The following is a 27,313-nucleotide window of genomic DNA, read 5'->3' as shown; positions in this document are numbered from 1 at the left end:
TTCTCTAAGTGGACGATCAACAACTTACAGTAGAGTTGGAATGGCAAACACATTGTATGTCTGTATGTTCGTGTGTGTGTGTGTGTGTGTGTGTGTGTGTGTGTGTGTGTGTGTGTGTGTGTGTGTGTGTGTGTGTGTGTGTGTGTGTGTGTGTGTGTGTGTGTGTGTGTGTGTGTGTGTATAACAGGTCATAAATATCCAGGAATGTTCAAATTTGGTGTTTTCCAACCCGGTCAGCCATCTGCTTGGCTACAGAGCAGTTTCCCCCCTATTCTCTACAGACAGTCTCCTGGACTGAGTCCCTAAAGACACCCTGTCCTCTATATAGTGCACTACTAATGACCACAACACTATGGTATGAAGGGAGTAGGGTGAACAGAACCCTATGGTATGAAGGGAGTAGGGTGAACAGAACCCTATGGTATGAAGGGAGCGGGGTGACCAGAACCCTATGGTATGAAGGGAGTAGGGTGAACAGAACCCTATGGTATGAAGGGAGTAGGGTGAACAGAACCCTATGGTATGAAGGGAGTAGGGTGAACAGAACCCTATGGTATGAAGGGAGTAGGGTGAACAGAACCCTATGGTATGAAGGAAGTAGGGTGACATTGGGGGCACACAGACTCTTATTCATGTTTTCTATTACCACCAAACACTCTTCATAGCAGAGTGGATAGGATGAGAAGGCTGATGACCCTTTTACAGGGTTCACCAGTAAAGAGGACATACTTATCATGGCTGAGACTGACTTCAGACCAGTGGGGTTTGAATGAATGTGTAACAGATTAGGGTGTTATGAAGGATAAGACCTGATTCAGAATCAGGTGTAAGCCATATCAAAAAGCACCGACTAATATGTGGGATGTCTCTGACTCCAAGTCAGCTGAGAGTTTATGATCTACAGGACAGTATTTCAACAGTGAGTGAGCTCTGGAAATGTTCACTGTGCTGGATGTTTTATCTGCATGGCCTGTGTGGAAACTATGCAGAAATAGGACAGTGTGAGAGAGGGGAGAGAAGAGAGAGGGAAGGCTGTCTAGGGAGAGAGGGGAGAGAAGAGAGAGGGAAGACTGTCTAGGGAGAGAGGGGAGAGAAGAGAGAGGGAAGGCTGTCTAGGGAGAGAGGGGAGTCTGTCTAGGGAGAGAGGGGAGAGAAGAGAGAGGGAAGGCTGTCTAGGGAGAGAGGAGAGAGAAGAGAGAGGGAAGGCTGTCTAGGGAGAGAGGAGAGAGAAGAGAGAGGGAAGGCTGTCTAGGGAGAGAGGGGAGAGAAGAGAGAGGGAAGGATGTCTAGGGAGAGAGGGGAGAGAAGAGAGAGGGAAGGCTGTCTAGGGAGAGAGGGGAGAGAAGAGAGAGGGAAGGCTGTCTAGGGAGAGAGGAGAGAGAAGAGAGAGGGAAGGCTGTCTAGGGAGAGAGGGGAGAGAAGAGAGAGGGAAGGCTGTCTAGGGAGAGAGGAGAGAGAAGAGAGAGGGAAGGATGTCTAGGGAGAGAGGGGAGAGAAGAGAGAGGGAAGGCTGTCTAGGGAGAGAGGGGAGAGAAGAGAGAGGGAAGGCTGTCTAGGGAGAGAGGGGAGAGGGAAGACTGTCTAGGGAGAGAGGGGAGAGGGAAGGCTGTCTAGGGAGAGAGGAGAGAGAAGAGAGAGGGAAGGCTGTCTAGGGAGAGAGGGGAGAGAAGAGAGAGGGAAGGATGTCTAGGGAGAGAGGGGAGAGAAGAGAGAGGGAAGGCTGTCTAGGGAGAGAGAGGAGAGACTGTCTAGGGAGAGATGGGAGACTGTATAGGGAGAGAGGGGAGACTGTCTAGGGAGAGGGGAGAGACTGTCTAGGGAGAGAGGGGAGACTGTCTAGGGAGAGAGGGGAGACTGTGTAGGGAGAGGGGGGAGACTGTCTAGGCAGAGAGGGGAGACTGTCTAGGCAGAGAGGGGAGACTGTCTAGGCAGAGAGGGGAGACTGTCTAGGGAGAGGGGGGAGACTGTCTAGGGAGAGGGGGGAGACTGTCTAGGGAGAGGGGGAGACTGTCTAGGGAGAGAGGGGAGTCTGTCTAGGGAGAGAGGGGAGACTGTCTAGGGAGAGGGGGGAGACTGTCTAGGGAGAGGGGGAGACTGTCTAGGGAGAGAGGGGAGACTGTCTAGGGAGAGGGGGGAGAGAGAGGGGACTGACTAGGGAGAAAGGGAAGAGAGGAGAGAGGGAAGACTGTCTAGGGAGAGAGGGGAGACTGTCTAGGGAGAGGGGGGAGACTGTCTAGGGAGAGGGGGAGACTGTCTAGGGAGAGAGGGGAGACTGTCTAGGGAGAGGGGGGAGACTGTCTAGGGAGAGAGGGGAGACTGTCTAGGGAGAGGGGGAGACTGTCTAGGGAGAGGGGGGAGACTGTCTAGGGAGAGAGGGGAGACTGTCTAGGGAGAGAGGGGAGTCTGTCTAGGGAGAGGGGGGAGACTGTCTAGGGAGAGAGGGGAGACTGTCTAGGGAGAGAGGGGAGTCTGTCTAGGGAGAGAGGGGAGACTGTCTAGGGAGAGAGGGGAGACTGTCTAGGGAGAGGGGGGAGACTGTCTAGGGAGAGAGGGGAGACTGTCTAGGGAGAGAGGGGAGACTGTCTAGGGAGAGAGGGGAGACTGTCTAGGGAGAGAGGGGAGACTGTCTAGGGAGAGAGGGGAGTCTGTCTAGGGAGAGGGGGGAGACTGTCTAGGGAGAGAGGGGAGACTGTCTAGGGAGAGGGGAGACTGTCTAGGGAGAGAGGGGAGTCTGTCTAGGGAGAGAGGGGAGACTGTCTAGGGAGAGGGGGGAGACTGTCTAGGGAGAGGGGGGAGACTGTCTAGGGAGAGAGGGGAGACTGTCTAGGGAGAGAGGGGAGTCTGTCTAGGGAGAGGGGGGAGACTGTCTAGGGAGAGAGGGGAGACTGTCTAGGGAGAGGGGAGACTGTCTAGGGAGAGAGGGGAGACTGTCTAGGGAGAGAGGGGAGACTGTCTAGGGAGAGGGGGGAGACTGTCTAGGGAGAGGGGGAGACTGTCTAGGGAGAGAGGGGAGACTGTCTAGGGAGAGAGGGGAGTCTGTCTAGGGAGAGGGGGGAGACTGTCTAGGGAGAGAGGGGAGACTGTCTAGGGAGAGGGGAGACTGTCTAGGGAGAGAGGGGAGTCTGTCTAGGGAGAGAGGGGAGACTGTCTAGGGAGAGGGGGGAGACTGTCTAGGGAGAGGGGGAGACTGTCTAGGGAGAGAGGGGAGACTGTCTAGGGAGAGGGGGGAGACTGTCTAGGGAGAGAGGGGAGTCTGTCTAGGGAGAGAGGGGAGACTGTCTAGGGAGAGGGGGGAGACTGTCTAGGGAGAGGGGGAGACTGTCTAGGGAGAGAGGGGAGACTGTCTAGGGAGAGAGGGGAGACTGTCTAGGGAGAGAGGGGAGACTGTCTAGGGATGTGTGTATGTCACGTCAGTACAAAGATGGGAGTAGGGTGGTGGTGGGCATTGTAGGATGGGAGAGCTCCCTACAGTGCTGGGGTCAGGCAAGGGCATTTCATGTACAGTACACACTCTTAGAAGTACACTCCCTCCCTCCTCCCTCTTCCATGCCTTCATGTCTGTTGCAGCCTTTGTCAACATTTCCAGAGGGATTCTCCCAGGAACAAAAGCTCTAATGACAGCCTTCTAATCTACCCTATACTGCAGGATTACACCCAGCCCTTCAAACCCTCATTCCACAGATTCCTCTCTTCTGTGTCCTCTGTCTGTCCTCTCCTTCATCATTAACATGTTCCTCTCCTCTAGATAAAACCATTTAGAGCTTCAACACAAGACAGTCCCCTGTGTGTGTGTGTGTGTGTGTGTGTGTGTGTGTGTGTGTGTGTGTGTGTGTGTGTGTGTGTGTGTGTGTGTGTGTGTGTGTGTGTGTAAAAGCTGCTCTGTAACAGTTCTGTACTGTATGTGTTTGCAGAGCTACAAGGCAGAGACGTTTAAAACCCAGAACAACTGAGGATTAGCTGCAGTAGTACTGTGGGCCAACACAACCACAACACAACCACCACACAACCACCACACAACACAACACAACCACCACACAACACAACACAACCACCACACAACCACAACACAACCACCACACAACCACAACCACAACACAACCACAACACAACCACCACACAACCACCACACAACACAACCACCACACAACACAACACAACCACCACACAACCACAACACAACCACAACACAACCACCACACAACCACAACCACAACACAACCACAACACAACCACCACACAACCACAACACAACCACCACACAACCACCACACAACACAACCACCACACAACCACAACACAACACAACCACAACACAACCACCACACAACCACAACACAACCACCACACAACCACCACACAACCACCACACAACACAACCACAACACAACCACCACACAACCACCACAACACAACCACAACACAACCACCACACAACACAACCACCACACAACCACAACACAACACAACCACCACACAACACAACCACCACAACACAACCACAACACAACCACCACACAACCACAACACTACACAACCACCACACAACACAACCACCACACAACCACAACACAACACAACCACAACACAACCACAACACAACCACCACACAACCACAACACAACCACAACACTACACAACCACCACACAACACAACCACCACACAACCACAACACAACACAACCACAACACAACCACCACACAACCACAACACTACACAACCACCACACAACCACAACACAACACAACCACCACACAACCACAACACAACACAACCACCACACAACCACAACACAACACAACCACCACACAACACAACCACCACAACACAACCACAACACAACCACCACACAACCACAACACTACACAACCACCACACAACACAACAACAACACAACCACAACACAACCACCACACAACACAACCACCACACAACCACCACACAACCAACACACAACCACAACACAACCAACACACAACCAACACACAACCACAACACAACCACCACAACACAACACAACCACAACACAACACAACCACAACACAACCACCACACAACCACAACACTACACAACCACCACACAACACAACCACCACACAACCACAACACAACACAACCACAACACAACCAACACACAACCACAACACAACCACCACAACACAACCAACACAACCACCACAGCGCTTAGGGCAGAAGGGCCCCACATACAGTGCTGCGCTGTGCCTGCTCACACATGCTAAGTAATCACACACTCTTTATGTCAGTTTTTTTTTAGCAGGGATTACTTTGATTCTCAAACTTCATGAAGCTTTAATGTTTGCAAACTTTGAATTACCATTATTTACATGATCTTAAAATTCAGCAAAATAATTAAGAAGAGAATATTAATGTCACATCTAAAAGTTCCTCTCATTCCTGCATTAATATTTGATAGGAAATGCTTTTGGCAACAGGGGGTTTACTTCTAAAGTCTACATTTCATAAAACGACTTACCCCTGAATTACCATGAAAACATCAGTGATTTACTTAAAAAAATATATCTGTATCAAATGTTCCTTTGAAAATGAGATCAAGGATCTAGTTTGTTAAACGTTATTGTGGTCAGAATACGCCTGGGAAAGAACCCAGTTGTCTGGTAGGAGTGAATGATCTGTGTTTATAATAATAGTAGCAGCATACTGCCTCTGTCTACATGGCTAGTATTACTATTTGATAAGGGGGAGACGGTACCTTTAAGGACCAGGCAGGCAGAGAGCAGATCAACTCCCAGAGGACCCCTATAGGACGGCTCTAAAGCCTAATGGCTCTATTTGAAGGATCCTGAACAATTGCCTGATTCAAAGGAGTCATTGTCAGTGACCATACCAAATGAGACCCTAAAATGAGAGGGGCAGAGGAAATAATTATAGGGTTGTGCTTCAAAATGATGATCCCATCTGTATAGAGAAATACATACATAACCATAGAGAGAGGAGAGGAGAGGAGAGGAGAGGAGAGGAGAGGAGAGGAGAGGAGAGGAGAGGAGAGGAGAGGAGAGGAGAGGAGAGGAGAGGAGGAGTTGAGAGGAGAGGAGGGGAGAGAGGAGAGGAGAGGAGAGGAGAGGAGAGGAGAGGAGAGGAGGGGAGAGGAGAGGAGGGGAGAGGAGGGGAGAGGAGAGGAGAGGAGAGGAGGGGAGAGGAGAGGAGAGGAGAGGAGAGGAGAGGAGAGGAGAGGAGAGGAGAGGAGAGGAGAGGAGAGGAGAGGAGAGGAGAGGAGAGGAGAGGAGGAGTTGAGAGGAGAGGAGGGGAGAGAGGAGAGGAGGGGAGAGGAGTTGAGGGGATGATGGCTACAGTGTAGGTCTTTCATATCTGTTGGTCTCAGTATCTAAATGTCTGATTTCCCCCCTAAAAACGTGGGCTAAAGCTCTGACAGGGCTGGTTCTGACTGTGTACCCCCCCTCCCCCTCACACACACACACACACACACACACACACACACACACACACACACACACACACACACACACACACACACACACACACACACCCCATCCCACGCTCAAAGCCCAAAATTGGATAAACAGCACAAAGTCAACTAAGGACATCGACTGTTTGGCTCTCATAAAAGCATGACCTGCACCATCAAAGACAAACCACATTCCAAAATACCACCCTATTCCCTATATAGTGCACTACCCTACGGGCCCTGGTCAACAGTAGTGAACTACATTTGGAATAGGGTGTCATTTGGGACGCAAAGTAAGACCAGCATTACAGCTAAAGCCACAGGCACACGCTTCCCCCAGAATGTCAGTCAGAAGATTGTTGATGGTTGTGTTCCTTTCCCCTCTCTCTACGACCCGGGGTCTTTACATTGGCTAGTAGGACGCTGACACTGGCCTCATTGGCTGGGCCTGGCGTTGGCGTTTAGCTAGCGTTGCCAGGGAGCGGTCGGTGTCGTAAAGATGAACGCTCGAGTGCCGGGGCCAAGGTGAAAGAACCGACGCGTCCCAATTGCTACTCTAATCCTTATGTAGTGCACTTCTTTTGACCATGGCCCATAGTGTTCTAGTTAAACTTAGTGCACTATGAAGGGAAGAGGATGCTATTTGGGACGCATCCATTGATTTCCTTTCCCGCCTCGTCCACGCGGGAGTGTTCTATTCTCACACAGCTGAGGCAGACTAAAGCCTGATTGGACAACACGGCAGAACTCGAACGATCCGACCCGTGGCGTTGTGGTTAGCGGTTAGCATTGGCACGGATGCTACAGAAAGCTCTGGAAGGGGGAGGCTGAGGATAAACAGAGGAACCCAGCCATGGTGTGTTGTTAGCTGGGTGTTCTCAGGCCCAGGGAAGGGTAGGGTGAACCAGGGTGGGTGAACCAGGGTGGAGATGGGATAGGTTACAGGGATCGATGTGCTACATTGCCAGAGAGCTGGGGCCAGAGCTTGGACCACTGCCCTCTAACGTGTGGACTTGGCCTGCTGTTCCTCAGAGGCAGTGGCTGTAACAGTAACATCTATGTTATGGCAGAGGTGGAGCAAAGAGGTAGGCTGTGGGAAGGCAACACACACTGCCCCCTACCCTGGCTGGCTAATCTGGTAGCACACGGTGGTGTAGCCTCAGACCAACCAGACCAGGCCGACATGTTCTGCCCCAGCCAAGGCTAACGGGACCAACCAGACCAGGCCGACATGTTCTGCCCCAGCCAAGGCTAACGGGACCAACCAGACCAGGCTGACATGTTCAGCCCCAGCCAAGGCTAACGGGACCAACCAGACCAGGCCGACATGTTCAGCCCCAGCCAAGGCTAACGGAAAAAGACCCGACCGACGATTGCACCACATCCAGAGACAGGGACGTGCTCAGCAGATCCAGGCTGCCTACGGTGAGCTTTGGCTGGGGCTGGAAACAGACACAGACCTCCCTGGATCACTGTGGAACCACAAAGACATGGGCTGTGTCCCAAATGGCACTATATTACCTTTATAGGGCCCCATGGGCCTTGGTCAAAAGTAGCGCACTACATAGGGAATAGAATGCCATTTCAGAAGCAGACATGGCCTTCCCCTCCCCAGCACTGACAGACTGATGGAGCATGTCACAAAGGCAATACAAATAATATGACCTCAAATGCATCCAGCTAAGATAATAATCTAATAACCAGCTAAGGTAATAATCTAATAACCAGCTAAAATAATAATATAATAACCAGCTAAGATAATAATATAATAACCAGCTAAGATAATAATGTAATAACCAGCTAAGGTAATAATCTAATAACCAGCTAAGGTAATAATGTAATAACCAGCTAATAATATAATAACCAGCTAATAATATAATAACCAGCTAAGGTAATAATATAATAACCAGCTAAGATAATAATCTAATAACCAGCCAAGGTAATAATATAATAACCAGCCAAGGTAATAATATAATAACCAGCTAAGATAATAATATAATAACCAGCTAAGATAATAATCTAATAACCAGCTAAGGTAATAATCTAATAACCAGCTAAGATAATAATCTAATAACCAGTGGAGGTAATAATATAATAACCAGCTATGGTAATAATATAATAACCAGCTAAGATAATAATCTAATAACCAGCCAAGGTAATAATATAATAACCAGCCAAGGTAATAATATAATAACCAGCTAAATTAATAATATAATAACCAGCTAAGATAATAATATACTGCTCAAAAAAATAAAGGGAACACTAAAATAACACATCCTAGATCTGAATGAATGAAATAATCTTATTAAATACTTTTTTCTTTACATATTTGAATGTGCTGACAACAAAATCACACAAAAATAATCAATGGAAATCTAATTTATCAACCCATGGAGGTCTGGATTTGGAGTCACACTCAAAATTAAAGTGGAAAACCACACTACAGGCTGATCCAACTTTGATGTAATGTCCTTAAAACAAGTCAAAATGAGGCTCAGTAGTGTGTGTGGCCTCCACGTGCCTGTATGACCTCCCTACAACGCCTGGGCATGCTCCTGATGAGGTGGCGGATGGTCTCCTGAGGGATCTCCTCCCAGACCTGGACTAAAGCATCCGCCAAGTCCTGGACAGTCTGTGGTGCAATGTGGCGTTGGTGGATGGAGCGAGACATGATGTCCCAGATGTGCTCAATTGGATTCAGGTCTGGGGAACGGGCGGGCCAGTCCATAGCATCAATGCCTTCCTCTTGCAGGAACTGCTGACACACTCCAGCCACATGAGGTCTAGCATTGTCTTGCATTAGGAGGAACCCAGGGCCAACCGCACCAGCATATGGTCTCACAAGGGGCCTGAGGATCTCATCTCGGTAACTAATGGCAGTCAGGCTACCTCTGGCGAGCACATGGAGGGCTGTGCGGCCCCCCAAAGAAATGCCACCCCACACCATGACTGACCCACCGCCAAACCGGTCATGCTGGAGGATGTTGCAGGCAGCAGAACATTCTCCACGGCGTCTCCAGACTCTGTCACATGTGCTCAGTGTGAACCTGCTATCATCTGTGAAGAGCACAGGGCGCAAGTGGCGAATTTGCCAATCTTGGTGTTCTCTGGCAAATGCCAAACGTCCTGCACGGTGTTGGGCTGTAAGCATAACCCCCACCTGTGGACGTCAGGCCCTCATACCACCCTCATGGAGTCTGTTTCTGACCATTTGAGCAGACACATGCACATTTGTGGCCTGCTGGAGGTCATTTTGCAGGGCTCTGGCAGTGCTTCTCCTGCTCCTCCTTGCACAAAGGCGGAGGTAGCGGTCCTGCTGCTGGGTTGTTGCCCTCCTACGGCCTCCTCCACGTCTCCTGATGTACTGGCCTGTCTCCTGGTAGCGCCTCCATGCTCTGGACACTATGCTGACAGACACAACAAACCTTCTTGCCACAGCTCGCATTGATGTGCCATCCTGGATGAGCTGCACTACCTGAGCCACTTGTGTGGGTTGTAGACTCCGTCTCATGCTACCACTAGAGTGAAAGCACCGCCAGCATTCAAAAGTGACCAAAACATCAGCCAGGAAACATAGGAACTGAGAAGTGGTCTGTGGTTCCCACCTGCAGAACCACTCCGTTATTGGGGGTGTCTTGCTAATTGCCTATAATTTCCACCTGTTGTCTATTCCATTTGCACAACAGCATGTGAAATTTATTGTCAATCAGTGTTGCTTCCTAAGTGGACAGTTTGATTTCACAGAAGTGTGATTGACTTGGAGTTACATTGTGTTGTTTAAGTGTTCCCTTTATTTTTTTGAGCAGTGTATAATAACCAGCTAAGGTAATAATATAATAACCCGCTAAGGTAATAATCTAATAACCAGCTAAGATAATAATATAATAACCAGCTAAGGTAATAATATAATAACCAGCTAAGGTAATAATCGAATAACCAGCTAAGGTAATAATATAATAACCCGCTAAGGTAATAATATAATAACCCACTAAGGTAATAATATAATAACCAGCTAATAATATAATAACCAGCTAAGGTAATAATATAATAACCAGCTAAGGTAATAATATAATAACCAGCTACGGTAATAATCTAATAACCAGCTAAGGTAATAATCTAATAACCAGCTAAGGTAATAATATAATAACCAGCTAAGGTAATAATCTAATAACCAGCTAAGGTAATAATATAATAACCAGCTAAGGTAATAATATAATAACCAGCTAAGGTAATAATCTAATAACCAGCTAAGGTAATAATATAATAACCAACTAATAATATAATAACCAGCTAAGGTAATAATATAATAACCAGCTAAGGTAATAATATAATAACCCGCTAAGGTAATAATCTAATAACCAGCTAAGATAATAATATAATAACCAGCTAAGGTAATAATATAATAACCAGCTAAGGTAATAATCGAATAACCAGCTAAGGTAATAATATAATAACCCGCTAAGGTAATAATATAATAACCCACTAAGGTAATAATATAATAACCAGCTAATAATATAATAACCAGCTAAGGTAATAATATAATAACCAGCTAAGGTAATAATATAATAACCAGCTACGGTAATAATCTAATAACCAGCTAAGGTAATAATCTAATAACCAGCTAAGGTAATAATATAATAACCAGCTAAGGTAATAATCTAATAACCAGCTAAGTAATAATAATAACCAGCTAAGATAATAATATAATAACCAGCTAAGGTAATAATATAATAACCAGCTAAGGTAATAATATAATAACCAGCTAAGGTAATAATATAATAACCAGCTAAGGTAATAATATAATAACCAGCTAAGGTAATAATATAATAACCAACTAAGGTAATAATATAATAACCAGCTAAGGTAATAATATAATAACCAGCTAAGGTAATAATATAATAACCAGCTAAGGTAATAATCTAATAACCAGCTAAGGTAATAATATAATAACCAGCTAAGGTAATAATATAATAACCAGCTAAGGTAATAATATAATAACCAGCTAAGATAATAATCTAATAACCAGCTAAGGTAATAATATAATAACCAGCTAAGGTAATAATCTAATAACCCGCTAAGGTAATAATATAATAACCAGCTAAGGTAATAATATAATAACCAGCTAAGGTAATAATATAATAACCCGCTAAGGTAATAATATAATAACCAGCTAAGGTAATAATATAATAACCAGCTAAGGTAATAATATAATAACCAGCTAAGGTAATAATATAATAACCAGCTAAGGTAATAATATAATAACCAGCTAAGGTAATAATATAATAACCAGCTAAGGTAATATAGGCTCTGATATTATGAGAAACTAAACTGGGAAAGTAGTGATGCTTTCTCATCCAGTAGACACAAATGCACACCAACACTCCCACTACAGAGGAGCTGTTCAGTGATACCAACACTCCCACTACAGAGGAGCTGTTCAGTGACACCAACACTCCCACTACAGAGGAGCTGTTCAGTGATATTAACACTCCCACTACAGAGGAGCTGTTCAGTGATACCAACACTCCCACTACAGAGGAGCTGTTCAGTGATATTAACACTCCCACTACAGAGGAGCTGTTCAGTGATACCAACACTCCCACTACAGAGGAGCTGTTCAGTGATATTAACACTCCCACTACAGAGGAGCTGTTCAGTGATACCAACACTCCCACTACAGAGGAGCTGTTCAGTGATACCAACACTCCCACTACAGAGGAGCTGTTCAGTGATATTAACACTCCCACTACAGAGGAGCTGTTCAGTGATATTAACACTCCCACTACAGAGGAGCTGTTCAGTGATACCAACACTCCCACTACAGAGGAGCTGTTCAGTGATACCAACACTCCCACTACAGAGGAGCTGTTCAGTGATACCAACACTCCCACTACAGAGGAGCTGTTCAGTGATACCAACACTCCCACTACAGAGGAGCTGTTCAGTGATATTAACACTCCCACTACAGAGGAGCTGTTCAGTGATATTAACACTCCCACTACAGAGGAGCTGTTCAGTGATACCAACACTCCCACTACAGAGGAGCTGTTCAGTGATACCAACACTCCCACTACAGAGGAGCTGTTCAGTGATACCAACACTCCCACTACAGAGGAGCTGTTCAGTGATATTAACACTCCCACTACAGAGGAGCTGTTCAGTGATATTAACACCCCCACTACAGAGGAGCTGTTCAGTGATATTAACACTCCCACTACAGAGGAGCTGTTCAGTGATATTAACACTCCCACTACAGAGGAGCTGTTCAGTGATATTAACACTCCCACTACAGAGGAGCTGTTCAGTGATACCAACACTCCCACTACAGAGGAGCTGTTCAGTGATATTAACACTCCCACTACAGAGGAGCTGTTCAGTGATACCAACACTCCCACTACAGAGGAGCTGTTCAGTGATATTAACACTCCCACTACAGAGGAGCTGTTCAGTGATATTAACACTCCCACTACAGAGGAGCTGTTCAGTTATACCAACACTCCCACTACAGAGGAGCTGTTCAGTGATACCAACACTCCCACTACAGAGGAGCTGTTCAGTGATATTAACACTCCCACTACAGAGGAGCTGTTCAGTGATATTAACACTCCCACTACAGAGGAGCTGTTCAGTGATACCAACACTCCCACTACAGAGGAGCTGTTCAGTGATATTAACACTCCCACTACAGAGGAGCTGTTCAGTGATATTAACACTCCCACTACAGAGGAGCTGTTCAGTGATACCAACACTCCCACTACAGAGGAGCTGTTCAGTTATACCAACACTCCCACTACAGAGGAGCTGTTCAGTGATATTAACACTCCCACTACAGAGGAGCTGTTCAGTGATACCAACACTCCCACTACAGAGGAGCTGTTCAGTGATATTAACACTCCCACTACAGAGGAGCTGTTCAGTGATACCAACACTCCCACTACAGAGGAGCTGTTCAGTGATATTAACACTCCCACTACAGAGGAGCTGTTCAGTGATACCAACACTCCCACTACAGAGGAGCTGTTCAGTGATATTAACACTCCCACTACAGAGGAGCTGTTCAGTGATATTAACACTCCCACTACAGAGGAGCTGTTCAGTGATACCAACACTCCCACTACAGAGGAGCTGTTCAGTGATATTAACACTCCCACTACAGAGGAGCTGTTCAGTGATACCAACACTCCCACTACAGAGGAGCTGTTCAGTGATATTAACACTCCCACTACAGAGGAGCTGTTCAGTGATATTAACACTCCCACTACAGAGGAGCTGTTCAGTTATACCAACACTCCCACTACAGAGGAGCTGTTCAGTGATATTAACACTCCCACTACAGAGGAGCTGTTCAGTGATACCAACACTCCCACTACAGAGGAGCTGTTCAGTGATATTAACACTCCCACTACAGAGGAGCTGTTCAGTGATACCAACACTCCCACTACAGAGGAGCTGTTCAGTGATATTAACACTCCCACTACAGAGGAGCTGTTCAGTGATATTAACACTCCCACTACAGAGGAGCTGTTCAGTGATACCAACACTCCCACTACAGAGGAGCTGTTCAGTGATATTAACACTCCCACTACAGAGGAGCTGTTCAGTGATATTAACACTCCCACTACAGAGGAGCTGTTCAGTGATACCAACACTCCCACTACAGAGGAGCTGTTCAGTGATACCAACACTCCCACTACAGAGGAGCTGTTCAGTGATATTAACACTCCCACTACAGAGGAGCTGTTCAGTGATATTAACACTCCCACTACAGAGGAGCTGTTCAGTGATATTAACACTCCCACTACAGAGGAGCTGTTCAGTGATATTAACACTCCCACTACAGAGGAGCTGTTCAGTGATATTAACACTCCCACTACAGAGGAGCTGTTCAGTGATATTAACACTCCCACTACAGAGGAGCTGTTCAGTGATATTAACACTCCCACTACAGAGGAGCTGTTCAGTGATATTAACACTCCCACTACAGAGGAGCTGTTCAGTGATACCAACACTCCCACTACAGAGGAGCTGTTCAGTGATATTAACACTCCCACTACAGAGGAGCTGTTCAGTGATACCAACACTCCCACTACAGAGGAGCTGTTCAGTGATATTAACACTCCCACTACAGAGGAGCTGTTCAGTGATATTAACACTCCCACTACAGAGGAGCTGTTCAGTTATACCAACACTCCCACTACAGAGGAGCTGTTCAGTGATATTAACACTCCCACTACAGAGGAGCTGTTCAGTGATACCAACACTCCCACTACAGAGGAGCTGTTCAGTGATATTAACACTCCCACTACAGAGGAGCTGTTCAGTGATACCAACACTCCCACTACAGAGGAGCTGTTCAGTGATATTAACACTCCCACTACAGAGGAGCTGTTCAGTGATATTAACACTCCCACTACAGAGGAGCTGTTCAGTGATATTAACACTCCCACTACAGAGGAGCTGTTCAGTGATACCAACACTCCCACTACAGAGGAGCTGTTCAGTTATACCAACACTCCCACTACAGAGGAGCTGTTCAGTGATATTAACACTCCCACTACAGAGGAGCTGTTCAGTGATACCAACACTCCCACTACAGAGGAGCTGTTCAGTGATATTAACACTCCCACTACAGAGGAGCTGTTCAGTGATACCAACACTCCCACTACAGAGGAGCTGTTCAGTGATATTAACACTCCCACTACAGAGGAGCTGTTCAGTGATACCAACACTCCCACTACAGAGGAGCTGTTCAGTGATATTAACACTCCCACTACAGAGGAGCTGTTCAGTGATACCAACACTCCCACTACAGAGGAGCTGTTCAGTGATATTAACACTCCCACTACAGAGGAGCTGTTCAGTGATATTAACACTCCCACTACAGAGGAGCTGTTCAGTTATACCAACACTCCCACTACAGAGGAGCTGTTCAGTGATATTAACACTCCCACTACAGAGGAGCTGTTCAGTGATACCAACACTCCCACTACAGAGGAGCTGTTCAGTGATATTAACACTCCCACTACAGAGGAGCTGTTCAGTGATACCAACACTCCCACTACAGAGGAGCTGTTCAGTGATATTAACACTCCCACTACAGAGGAGCTGTTCAGTGATATTAACACTCCCACTACAGAGGAGCTGTTCAGTGATACCAACACTCCCACTACAGAGGAGCTGTTCAGTGATATTAACACTCCCACTACAGAGGAGCTGTTCAGTGATATTAACACTCCCACTACAGAGGAGCTGTTCAGTGATACCAACACTCCCACTACAGAGGAGCTGTTCAGTGATACCAACACTCCCACTACAGAGGAGCTGTTCAGTGATATTAACACTCCCACTACAGAGGAGCTGTTCAGTGATATTAACACTCCCACTACAGAGGAGCTGTTCAGTGATATTAACACTCCCACTACAGAGGAGCTGTTCAGTGATATTAACACTCCCACTACAGAGGAGCTGTTCAGTGATATTAACACTCCCACTACAGAGGAGCTGTTCAGTGATATTAACACTCCCACTACAGAGGAGCTGTTCAGTGATATTAACACTCCCACTACAGAGGAGCTGTTCAGTGATATTAACACTCCCACTACAGAGGAGCTGTTCAGTGATACCAACACTCCCACTACAGAGGAGCTGTTCAGTGATATTAACACTCCCACTACAGAGGAGCTGTTCAGTGATACCAACACTCCCACTACAGAGGAGCTGTTCAGTGATATTAACACTCCCACTACAGAGGAGCTGTTCAGTGATATTAACACTCCCACTACAGAGGAGCTGTTCAGTTATACCAACACTCCCACTACAGAGGAGCTGTTCAGTGATATTAACACTCCCACTACAGAGGAGCTGTTCAGTGATACCAACACTCCCACTACAGAGGAGCTGTTCAGTGATATTAACACTCCCACTACAGAGGAGCTGTTCAGTGATACCAACACTCCCACTACAGAGGAGCTGTTCAGTGATATTAACACTCCCACTACAGAGGAGCTGTTCAGTGATATTAACACTCCCACTACAGAGGAGCTGTTCAGTGATATCAACACTCCCACTACAGAGGAGCTGTTCAGTGATATTAACACTCCCACTACAGAGGAGCTGTTCAGTGATATTAACACTCCCACTACAGAGGAGCTGTTCAGTGATACCAACACTCCCACTACAGAGGAGCTGTTCAGTGATACCAACACTCCCACTACAGAGGAGCTGTTCAGTGATATTAACACTCCCACTACAGAGGAGCTGTTCAGTGATATTAACACTCCCACTACAGAGGAGCTGTTCAGTGATATTAACACTCCCACTACAGAGGAGCTGTTCAGTGATATTAACACTCCCACTACAGAGGAGCTGTTCAGTGATATTAACACTCCCACTACAGAGGAGCTGTTCAGTGATATTAACACTCCCACTACAGAGGAGCTGTTCAGTGATATTAACACTCCCACTACAGAGGAGCTGTTCAGTGATATTAACACTCCCACTACAGAGGAGCTGTTCAGTGATATTAACACTCCCACTACAGAGGAGCTGTTCAGTGATATTAACACTCCCACTACAGAGGAGCTGTTCAGTGATATTAACACTCCCACTACAGAGGAGCTGTTCAGTGATATTAACACTCCCACTACAGAGGAGCTGTTCAGTGATATTAACACTCCCACTACAGAGGAGCTGTTCAGTGATATTAACACTCCCACTACAGAGGAGCTGTTCAGTGATATTAACACTCCCACTACAGAGGAGCTGTTCAGTGATATTAACACTCCCACTACAGAGGAGCTGTTCAGTGATATTAACACTCCCACTACAGAGGAGCTGTTCAGTGATATTAACACTCCCACTACAGAGGAGCTGTTCAGTGATATTAACACTCCCACTACAGAGGAGCTGTTCAGTGATATTAACACTCCCACTACAGAGGAGCTGTTCAGTGATATTAACACTCCCACTACAGAGGAGCTGTTCAGTGATATTAACACTCCCACTACAGAGGAGCTGTTCAGTGATATTAACACTCCCACTACAGAGGAGCTGTTCAGTGATATTAACACTCCCACTACAGAGGAGCTGTTCAGTGATATTAACACTCCCACTACAGAGGAGCTGTTCAGTGATATTAACACTCCCACTACAGAGGAGCTGTTCAGTGATATTAACACTCCCACTACAGAGGAGCTGTTCAGTGATATTAACACTCCCACTACAGAGGAGCTGTTCAGTGATATTAACACTCCCACTACAGAGGAGCTGTTCAGTGATATTAACACTCCCACTACAGAGGAGCTGTTCAGTGATATCAACACTCCCACTACAGAGGAGCTGTTCAGTGATATTAACACTCCCACTACAGAGGAGCTGTTCAGTGATATTAACACTCCCACTACAGAGGAGCTGTTCAGTGATATTAACACTCCCACTACAGAGGAGCTGTTCAGTGATATTAACACTCCCACTACAGAGGAGCTGTTCAGTGATATTAACACTCCCACTACAGAGGAGCTGTTCAGTGATATTAACACTCCCACTACAGAGGAGCTGTTCAGTGATATTAACACTCCCACTACAGAGGAGCTGTTCAGTGATATTAACACTCCCACTACAGAGGAGCTGTTCAGTGATATTAACACTCCCACTACAGAGGAGCTGTTCAGTGATATTAACACTCCCACTACAGAGGAGCTGTTCAGTGATATTAACACTCCCACTACAGAGGAGCTGTTCAGTGATATTAACACTCCCACTACAGAGGAGCTGTTCAGTGATATTAACACTCCCACTACAGAGGAGCTGTTCAGTGATATTAACACTCCCACTACAGAGGAGCTGTTCAGTGATATTAACACTCCCACTACAGAGGAGCTGTTCAGTGATATTAACACTCCCACTACAGAGGAGCTGTTCAGTGATATTAACACTCCCACTACAGAGGAGCTGTTCAGTGATATTAACACTCCCACTACAGAGGAGCTGTTCAGTGATATTAACACTCCCACTACAGAGGAGCTGTTCAGTGATATTAACACTCCCACTACAGAGGAGCTGTTCAGTGATATTAACACTCCCACTACAGAGGAGCTGTTCAGTGATATTAACACTCCCACTACAGAGGAGCTGTTCAGTGATATTAACACTCCCACTACAGAGGAGCTGTTCAGTGATATTAACACTCCCACTACAGAGGAGCTGTTCAGTGATATTAACACTCCCACTACAGAGGAGCTGTTCAGTGATATTAACACTCCCACTACAGAGGAGCTGTTCAGTGATATTAACACTCCCACTACAGAGGAGCTGTTCAGTGATATTAACACTCCCACTACAGAGGAGCTGTTCAGTGATATTAACACTCCCACTACAGAGGAGCTGTTCAGTGATATTAACACTCCCACTACAGAGGAGCTGTTCAGTGATATTAACACTCCCACTACAGAGGAGCTGTTCAGTGATATTAACACTCCCACTACAGAGGAGCTGTTCAGTGATATTAACACTCCCACTACAGAGGAGCTGTTCAGTGATATTAACACTCCCACTACAGAGGAGCTGTTCAGTGATATTAACACTCCCACTACAGAGGAGCTGTTCAGTGATATTAACACTCCCACTACAGAGGAGCTGTTCAGTGATATTAACACTCCCACTACAGAGGAGCTGTTCAGTGATATTAACACTCCCACTACAGAGGAGCTGTTCAGTGATATTAACACTCCCACTACAGAGGAGCTGTTCAGTGATATTAACACTCCCACTACAGAGGAGCTGTTCAGTGATATTAACACTCCCACTACAGAGGAGCTGTTCAGTGATATTAACACTCCCACTACAGAGGAGCTGTTCAGTGATATTAACACTCCCACTACAGAGGAGCTGTTCAGTGATATTAACACTCCCACTACAGAGGAGCTGTTCAGTGATATTAACACTCCCACTACAGAGGAGCTGTTCAGTGATATTAACACTCCCACTACAGAGGAGCTGTTCAGTGATATTAACACTCCCACTACAGAGGAGCTGTTCAGTGATATTAACACTCCCACTACAGAGGAGCTGTTCAGTGATATTAACACTCCCACTACAGAGGAGCTGTTCAGTGATATTAACACTCCCACTACAGAGGAGCTGTTCAGTGATATTAACACTCCCACTACAGAGGAGCTGTTCAGTGATATTAACACTCCCACTACAGAGGAGCTGTTCAGTGATATTAACACTCCCACTACAGAGGAGCTGTTCAGTGATATTAACACTCCCACTACAGAGGAGCTGTTCAGTGATATTAACACTCCCACTACAGAGGAGCTGTTCAGTGATATTAACACTCCCACTACAGAGGAGCTGTTCAGTGATATTAACACTCCCACTACAGAGGAGCTGTTCAGTGATATTAACACTCCCACTACAGAGGAGCTGTTCAGTGATATTAACACTCCCACTACAGAGGAGCTGTTCAGTGATATTAACACTCCCACTACAGAGGAGCTGTTCAGTGATATTAACACTCCCACTACAGAGGAGCTGTTCAGTGATATTAACACTCCCACTACAGAGGAGCTGTTCAGTGATATTAACACTCCCACTACAGAGGAGCTGTTCAGTGATATTAACACTCCCACTACAGAGGAGCTGTTCAGTGATATTAACACTCCCACTACAGAGGAGCTGTTCAGTGATATTAACACTCCCACTACAGAGGAGCTGTTCAGTGATACCAACACTCCCACTACAGAGGAGCTGTTCAGTGATATTAACACTCCCACTACAGAGGAGCTGTTCAGTGATATTAACACTCCCACTACAGAGGAGCTGTTCAGTGATATTAACACTCCCACTACAGAGGAGCTGTTCAGTGATATTAACACTCCCACTACAGAGGAGCTGTTCAGTGATATTAACACTCCCACTACAGAGGAGCTGTTCAGTGATATTAACACTCCCACTACAGAGGAGCTGTTCAGTGATATTAACACTCCCACTACAGAGGAGCTGTTCAGTGATATTAACACTCCCACTACAGAGGAGCTGTTCAGTGATATTAACACTCCCACTACAGAGGAGCTGTTCAGTGATATTAACACTCCCACTACAGAGGAGCTGTTCAGTGATATTAACACTCCCACTACAGAGGAGCTGTTCAGTGATATTAACACTCCCACTACAGAGGAGCTGTTCAGTGATATTAACACTCCCACTACAGAGGAGCTGTTCAGTGATATTAACACTCCCACTACAGAGGAGCTGTTCAGTGATATTAACACTCCCACTACAGAGGAGCTGTTCAGTGATATTAACACTCCCACTACAGAGGAGCTGTTCAGTGATATTAACACTCCCACTACAGAGGAGCTGTTCAGTGATATTAACACTCCCACTACAGAGGAGCTGTTCAGTGATATTAACACTCCCACTACAGAGGAGCTGTTCAGTGATATTAACACTCCCACTACAGAGGAGCTGTTCAGTGATATTAACACTCCCACTACAGAGGAGCTGTTCAGTGATATTAACACTCCCACTACAGAGGAGCTGTTCAGTGATACCAACACTCCCACTACAGAGGAGCTGTTCAGTGATATTAACACTCCCACTACAGAGGAGCTGTTCAGTGATATTAACACTCCCACTACAGAGGAGCTGTTCAGTGATATTAACACTCCCACTACAGAGGAGCTGTTCAGTTATACCAACACTCCCACTACAGAGGAGCTGTTCAGTGATATTAACACTCCCACTACAGAGGAGCTGTTCAGTGATATTAACACTCCCACTACAGAGGAGCTGTTCAGTGATATTAACACTCCCACTACAGAGGAGCTGTTCAGTGATACCAACACTCCCACTACAGAGGAGCTGTTCAGTTATACCAACACTCCCACTACAGAGGAGCTGTTCAGTGATATTAACACTCCCACTACAGAGGAGCTGTTCAGTGATATTAACACTCCCACTACAGAGGAGCTGTTCAGTGATACCAACACTCCCACTACAGAGGAGCTGTTCAGTTATACCAACACTCCCACTACAGAGGAGCTGTTCAGTGATATTAACACTCCCACTACAGAGGAGCTGTTCAGTTATACCAACACTCCCACTACAGAGGAGCTGTTCAGTGATATTAACACTCCCACTACAGAGGAGCTGTTCAGTTATACCAACACTCCCACTACAGAGGAGCTGTTCAGTAATATTAACACTCCCACTACAGAGGAGCTGTTCGGTGATATTAACACTCCCACTACAGAGGCGCTGTTCGGTGCTTTCAGTACCACCACACAGTGAGGTGCTAGATTTGACACTGCCGTCAGCGGCATCACTTCTGTTATCAACCATTTGTTGACAAATTCCTACGCCCCTGAGCTCAAAAAGAGCCGTAACGTCTGGGGAAATTAATTATAGCGTCGCGACGTGGATTCCTTTTCAAGACGGGGCCTTGATGTCAGAAGAGATATCAAATTGCTGCATTTTTTAGTTGCACACGTTCTTCAGCACTGATTAAAACAAGGAGGAAGAGAAAGGAACAGAACAGGAAAGAATGTGCCAGTTATCCAGGCAACATTAGGTTTGTTTTCTTGGAGAGTAACAACAACACAAAAAAGCTGAGGAGGAACACGCAGGAGGAAAAGACACCATTTCTAAAAACATTTAATAAAGAAATGAAGAGCAATAAGGATGACAAACACACACACACACACACACACACACACACACACACACACACACACACACACACACACACACACACACACACACACACACACAGACACACAGACACACCACACCACACACACAGGTCTCATCTTTAATGGTGTCGTGAAGAGAAGTTTGTAGCATGTTGTTATTGTGTTTCATCATACCAGTCAGACAGAATGCCTGAGGACTTCATCATACCAGTCAGACAGAATGCCTGAGGACTTCATCATACCAGTCAGACAGAATGCCTGAGGACTTCATCATACCAGTCAGACAGAATGCCTGAGGACTTCATCATACCAGTCAGACAGAATGCCTGAGGACTTCATCATACCAGTCAGACAGAATGCCTGAGGACTTCATCATACCAGTAAGACAGAATGCCTGAGGACTTCATCATACCAGTCAGTCAGAATGCCTGAGGACTTCATCATACCAGTCAGACAGAATGCCTGAGGACTTCATCATACCAGTAAGACAGAATGCCTGAGGACTTCATCATACCAGTCAGTCAGAATGCCTGAGGACTTCATCATACCAGTCAGACAGAATGCCTGAGGACTTCATCATACCAGTCAGACAGAATGCCTGAGGACTTCATCATACCAGTCAGTCAGAATGCCTGAGGACTTCATCATACCAGTCAGACAGAATGCCTGAGGACTTCATCATACCAGTAAGACAGAATGCCTGAGGACTTCATCATACCAGTAAGACAGAATGCCTGAGGACTTCATCATACCAGTCAGACAGAATGCCTGAGGACTTCATCATACCAGTCAGACAGAATGCCTGAGGACTTCATCATACCAGTCAGACAGAATGCCTGAGGACTTCATCATACCAGTCAGACAGAATGCCTGAGGACTTCATCATACCAGTCAGACAGAATGCCTGAGGACTTCATCATACCAGTCAGATCAGAATGCCTGAGGACTTCATCATACCAGTCAGACAGAATGCCTGAGGACTTCATCATACCAGTCAGACAGAATGCCTGAGGACTTCATCATACCAGTAAGACAGAATGCCTGAGGACTTCATCATACCAGTCAGACAGAATGCCTGAGGACTTCATCATACCAGTCAGACAGAATGCCTGAGGACTTCATCATACCAGTCAGACAGAATGCCTGAGGACTTCATCATACCAGTCAGTCAGAATGCCTGAGGACTTCATCATACCAGTCAGACAGAATGCCTGAGGACTTCATCATACCAGTCAGACAGAATGCCTGAGGACTTCATCATACCAGTCAGACAGAATGCCTGAGGACTTCATCATACCAGTAAGACAGAATGCCTGAGGACTTCATCATACCAGTCAGACAGAATGCCTGAGGACTTCATCATACCAGTCAGACAGAATGCCTGAGGACTTCATCATACCAGTAAGACAGAATGCCTGAGGACTTCATCATACCAGTAAGACAGAATGCCTGAGGACTTCATCATACCAGTCAGTCAGAATGCCTGAGGACTTCATCATACCAGTCAGACAGAATGCCTGAGGACTTCATCATACCAGTCAGACAGAATGCCTGAGGACTTCATCATACCAGTCAGTCAGAATGCCTGAGGACTTCATCATACCAGTCAGACAGAATGCCTGAGGACTTCATCATACCAGTCAGACAGAATGCCTGAGGACTTCACGTGTGAGGTAGTGAAGAAGAGGGATAGATCTCTTCCTGTTGGTCTTCAAGTTTTGGACATGTACGGTTGATTATCTCTATGATGATGTAGTTGAGTATTTTAATTTTTTTTATTTAACCAGGTAGGCTACTTGAGAACACGTTTTCATTTACAATTGAGACCTGGCCAAGATAAAGCAAAGCAGTTCGACAACATACAACACAGAGTTACATATGGAATAAACAAACATACAGTCAATAATACAATAGAAAAAGTCTATATACAATGTGTGTAAATGAGGTAGGATAAGGAAGGTAAAGCGATTAATAGGCCATGGTGGCGATCCTCTGTATACCACCAGTACCATCCAGGCCATTTTCACAACAACGGCAGATTAGAGTAAAAACGGAAGGAAGGGGGACAGATATGCAATACTAACCTTGAAGCAAAACTGTAGAGAAGAGAGGAGAGGAGCGTTCCAGGGCAAATATAAAAGCGAAGGAGCAACATGAGAGAGAAAGAAGGAGGGAGACAAGGAGAGAAAACACAGAACAGAGAGCTAGGTTAGTAAGCATGAACAAACATTCTAAAATAGGTTTTTCTTGGAGGTCTACTGTGAAGTGCTACAGACAGGACATCAGCATTTAGAGCAGAAAGACAAGATAGAAAGAGAGAAGAAGAGAGAGAGAGGAAGTGAAAAGGATGAGACAGAAAGACAGATAGACAGAAAGATTCAGACAGACAGGAAGACAGATAGACAGAAAGATTCAGACAGACAGGAAGACAGACAGAAAGCCAGATAGACAGAGAGCCAGATAGACAGAAAGATTCAGACAGACAGGAAGACAGATAGACAGAAAGATTCAGACAGGCAGGAAGACAGACAGAAAGCCAGATAGACAGAGAGCCAGATAGACAGAAAGATTCAGACAGACAGGAAGACAGATAGACAGAAAGATTCAGACAGACAGGAAGACAGACAGAAAGCCAGATAGACAGAGAGCCAGACAGACAGACAGACAGAGACAGACAGACAGACAGACAGACAGACAGACAGACAGACAGACAGACAGACAGACAGACAGACAGACAGACAGACAGACAGACAGACAGACAGACAGACAGACAGACAGACAGACAGATTCAGACAGACAGGAAGACAGACAGAAAGCCAGATAGACAGAAAGCCAGATAGACAGAAAGATTCAGACAGACAGGAAGACAAAGAAAGACAGACAGCATTAAACAGCAGACAGACATTTAGTTTGACTTGACGGGGGCAGTAGTGAGGTTCCACATGGATTGATTTCACCTGTCTGGTTAGAATCTATGTTGCCTCGGGGTTCTCCTCTGAGCCATGTGAGCCACAGACAGATGTGAGCAGCTTTTTGAAAATAACCCACAATTCCTCCTGTTTCTGTGACAAACACGCAATGCTTCATACTCTAGCCTTGATCAGACGCCCCACATCGCATTTAGTCTCCTTCTCCATTTCTCCCTCTCTCTCTCTTCTCTTTCTTTCTTTCTTTCTTTCTCTTTCTTTCTTTCTTTCTTTCTTTCTTTCTTTCTCTCTTTCTTTCTCTCTTTCATTCTTTCATTCCTTCTCTCCATCCATTCTCAGAGCCAAATCTCTGCCTTTGGCCACCACTCTGATGGCTGATTTTTTAGCTCCATTTGTCTTTGCACGGAGTTACTCAATCCACCCCAATTACCACCACATCATGAAATAAACGACACGCAGCCCCAAACAACCTTTCTGCCCTTAGAAATGAGGGAGGGAGAGAGGGACAGTTTCTCAGAACAGAACAGACAGGCTGGTGGAGGAGGTAACAGACAAGCTGGTGGAGGAGGTAACAGACAGGCTGGTGAAGGAGGTAACAGACAGGCTGGTGGAGGAGGTAACAGACAGGCTGGTGAAGGAGGTAACAGACAGGCTGGTGAAGGAGGTAACAGACAGGCTGGTGAAGGAGGTAACAGAAAGGCTGGTGGAGGAGGTAACAGACAGGCTGGTGGAGGAGGTAACAGAAAGGCTGGTGGAGGAGGTAACAGACAAGCTGGTGGAGGAGGTAACAGACAGGCTGGTGAAGGAGGTAACAGACAGGCTGGTGGAGGAGGTAACAGACAGGCTGGTGAAGGAGGTAACAGACAGGCTGGTGGAGGAGGTAACAGACAGGCTGGTGGAGGAGGTAACAGACAGGCTGGTGGAGGAGGTAACAGACAGGCTGGTGAAGGAGGTAACAGACAGGCTGGTGGAGGAGGTAACAGAAAGGCTGGTGGAGGAGGTAACAGACAGGCTGGTGGAGGAGGTAACAGACAGGCTGGTGAAGGAGGTAACAGACAAGCTGGTGGAGGAGGTAACAGACAGGCTGGTGGAGGAGGTAACAGACAGGCTGGTGAAGGAGGTAACAGACAGGCTGGTGAAGGAGGTAACAGACAAGCTGGTGGAGGAGGTAACAGACAGGCTGGTGAAGGAGGTAACAGACAGGCTGGTGAAGGAGGTAACAGACAGGCTGGTGAAGGAGGTAACAGACAGGCTGGTGAAGGAGGTAACAGACAGGCTGGTGGAGGAGGTAACAGACAGGCTGGTGAAGGAGGTAACAGACAGGCTGGTGGAGGAGGTAACAGACAGGCTGTTGGAGGAGGTAACAGACAGGCTGGTGGAGGAGGTAACAGACAGGCTGGTGGAGGAGGTAACAGACAGGCTGGTGGAGGAGGTAACAGACAGGCTGGTGAAGGAGGTAACAGACAGGCTGGTGAAGGAGGTAACAAACAGGCTGGTGAAGGAGGTAACAGACAGGCTGGTGAAGGAGGTAACAGACAGGCTGGTGGAGGAGGTAACAGACAGGCTGGTGGAGGAGGTAACAGACAGGCTGGTGAAGGAGGTAACAGACAGGCTGGTGGAGGAGGTAACAGACAGGCTGGTGAAGGAGGTAACAAACAGGCTGGTGAAGGAGGTAACAGACAGGCTGGTGGAGGAGGTAACAGACAGGCTGGTGAAGGAGGTAACAGACAGGCTGGTGAAGGAGGTAACAGACAGGCTGGTGAAGGAGGTAACAGACAGGCTGGTCCTCATTCTCTCCATTTCCCTCCACCTCCTCTCCTGTTCCTCTCTCTAACACCTCTCCTGTTCCTCTCTCTAACTCCTCTCCTGTTCGTCTCTCTAACTCCTCTCCTGTTCCTCTCTAACTCCTCTTCTGTTCCTCTCTCTAACACCTCTCCTGTTCCTCTCTCTAACTCCTCTCCTGTTCCTCTCTCTAACTCCTCTCCTGTTCCTCTCTCTAACTCCTCTCCTGTTCCTCTCTAACTCCTCTCCTGTTCCTCTCTTTAACTCCTCTCCTGTTCCTCTCTCTAACTTCTCTCCTGTTCCTCTCTCTAACTCCTCTCCTGTTCGTCTCTCTAACTCCTCTCCTGTTCCTCTCTAACTCCTCTCCTGTTCCTCTCTAACTCCTCTCCTGTTCCTCTCCTGTTCCTCTCTCTAACTCCTCTCCTGTTCCTCTCTCTAACTCCTCTCCTGTACCTCTCTCTAACTC

The 27,313-nt window shown here is 46.5% G+C and overlaps 1 protein-coding gene across 1 annotated transcript in view; it reads right to left on the bottom strand.

The window, feature by feature from the left end:
• Positions 1–27,313, bottom strand: part of LOC145861340 (ELKS/Rab6-interacting/CAST family member 1) — a 293,504-nt gene that overhangs the window by 25,155 nt on the left and 241,036 nt on the right. The window lies entirely within an intron of this gene.

Source organism: Salmo salar, chromosome 17 (genome assembly GCF_965601325.2).
Source record: "Salmo salar chromosome 17, fSalSal1, whole genome shotgun sequence".
Lineage (NCBI taxonomy): Eukaryota > Metazoa > Chordata > Actinopteri > Salmoniformes > Salmonidae > Salmo > Salmo salar.
The sequence above is the reverse complement of the archived record's forward strand: the minus strand, read 5'-3'. Positions and strand labels throughout refer to the sequence as shown.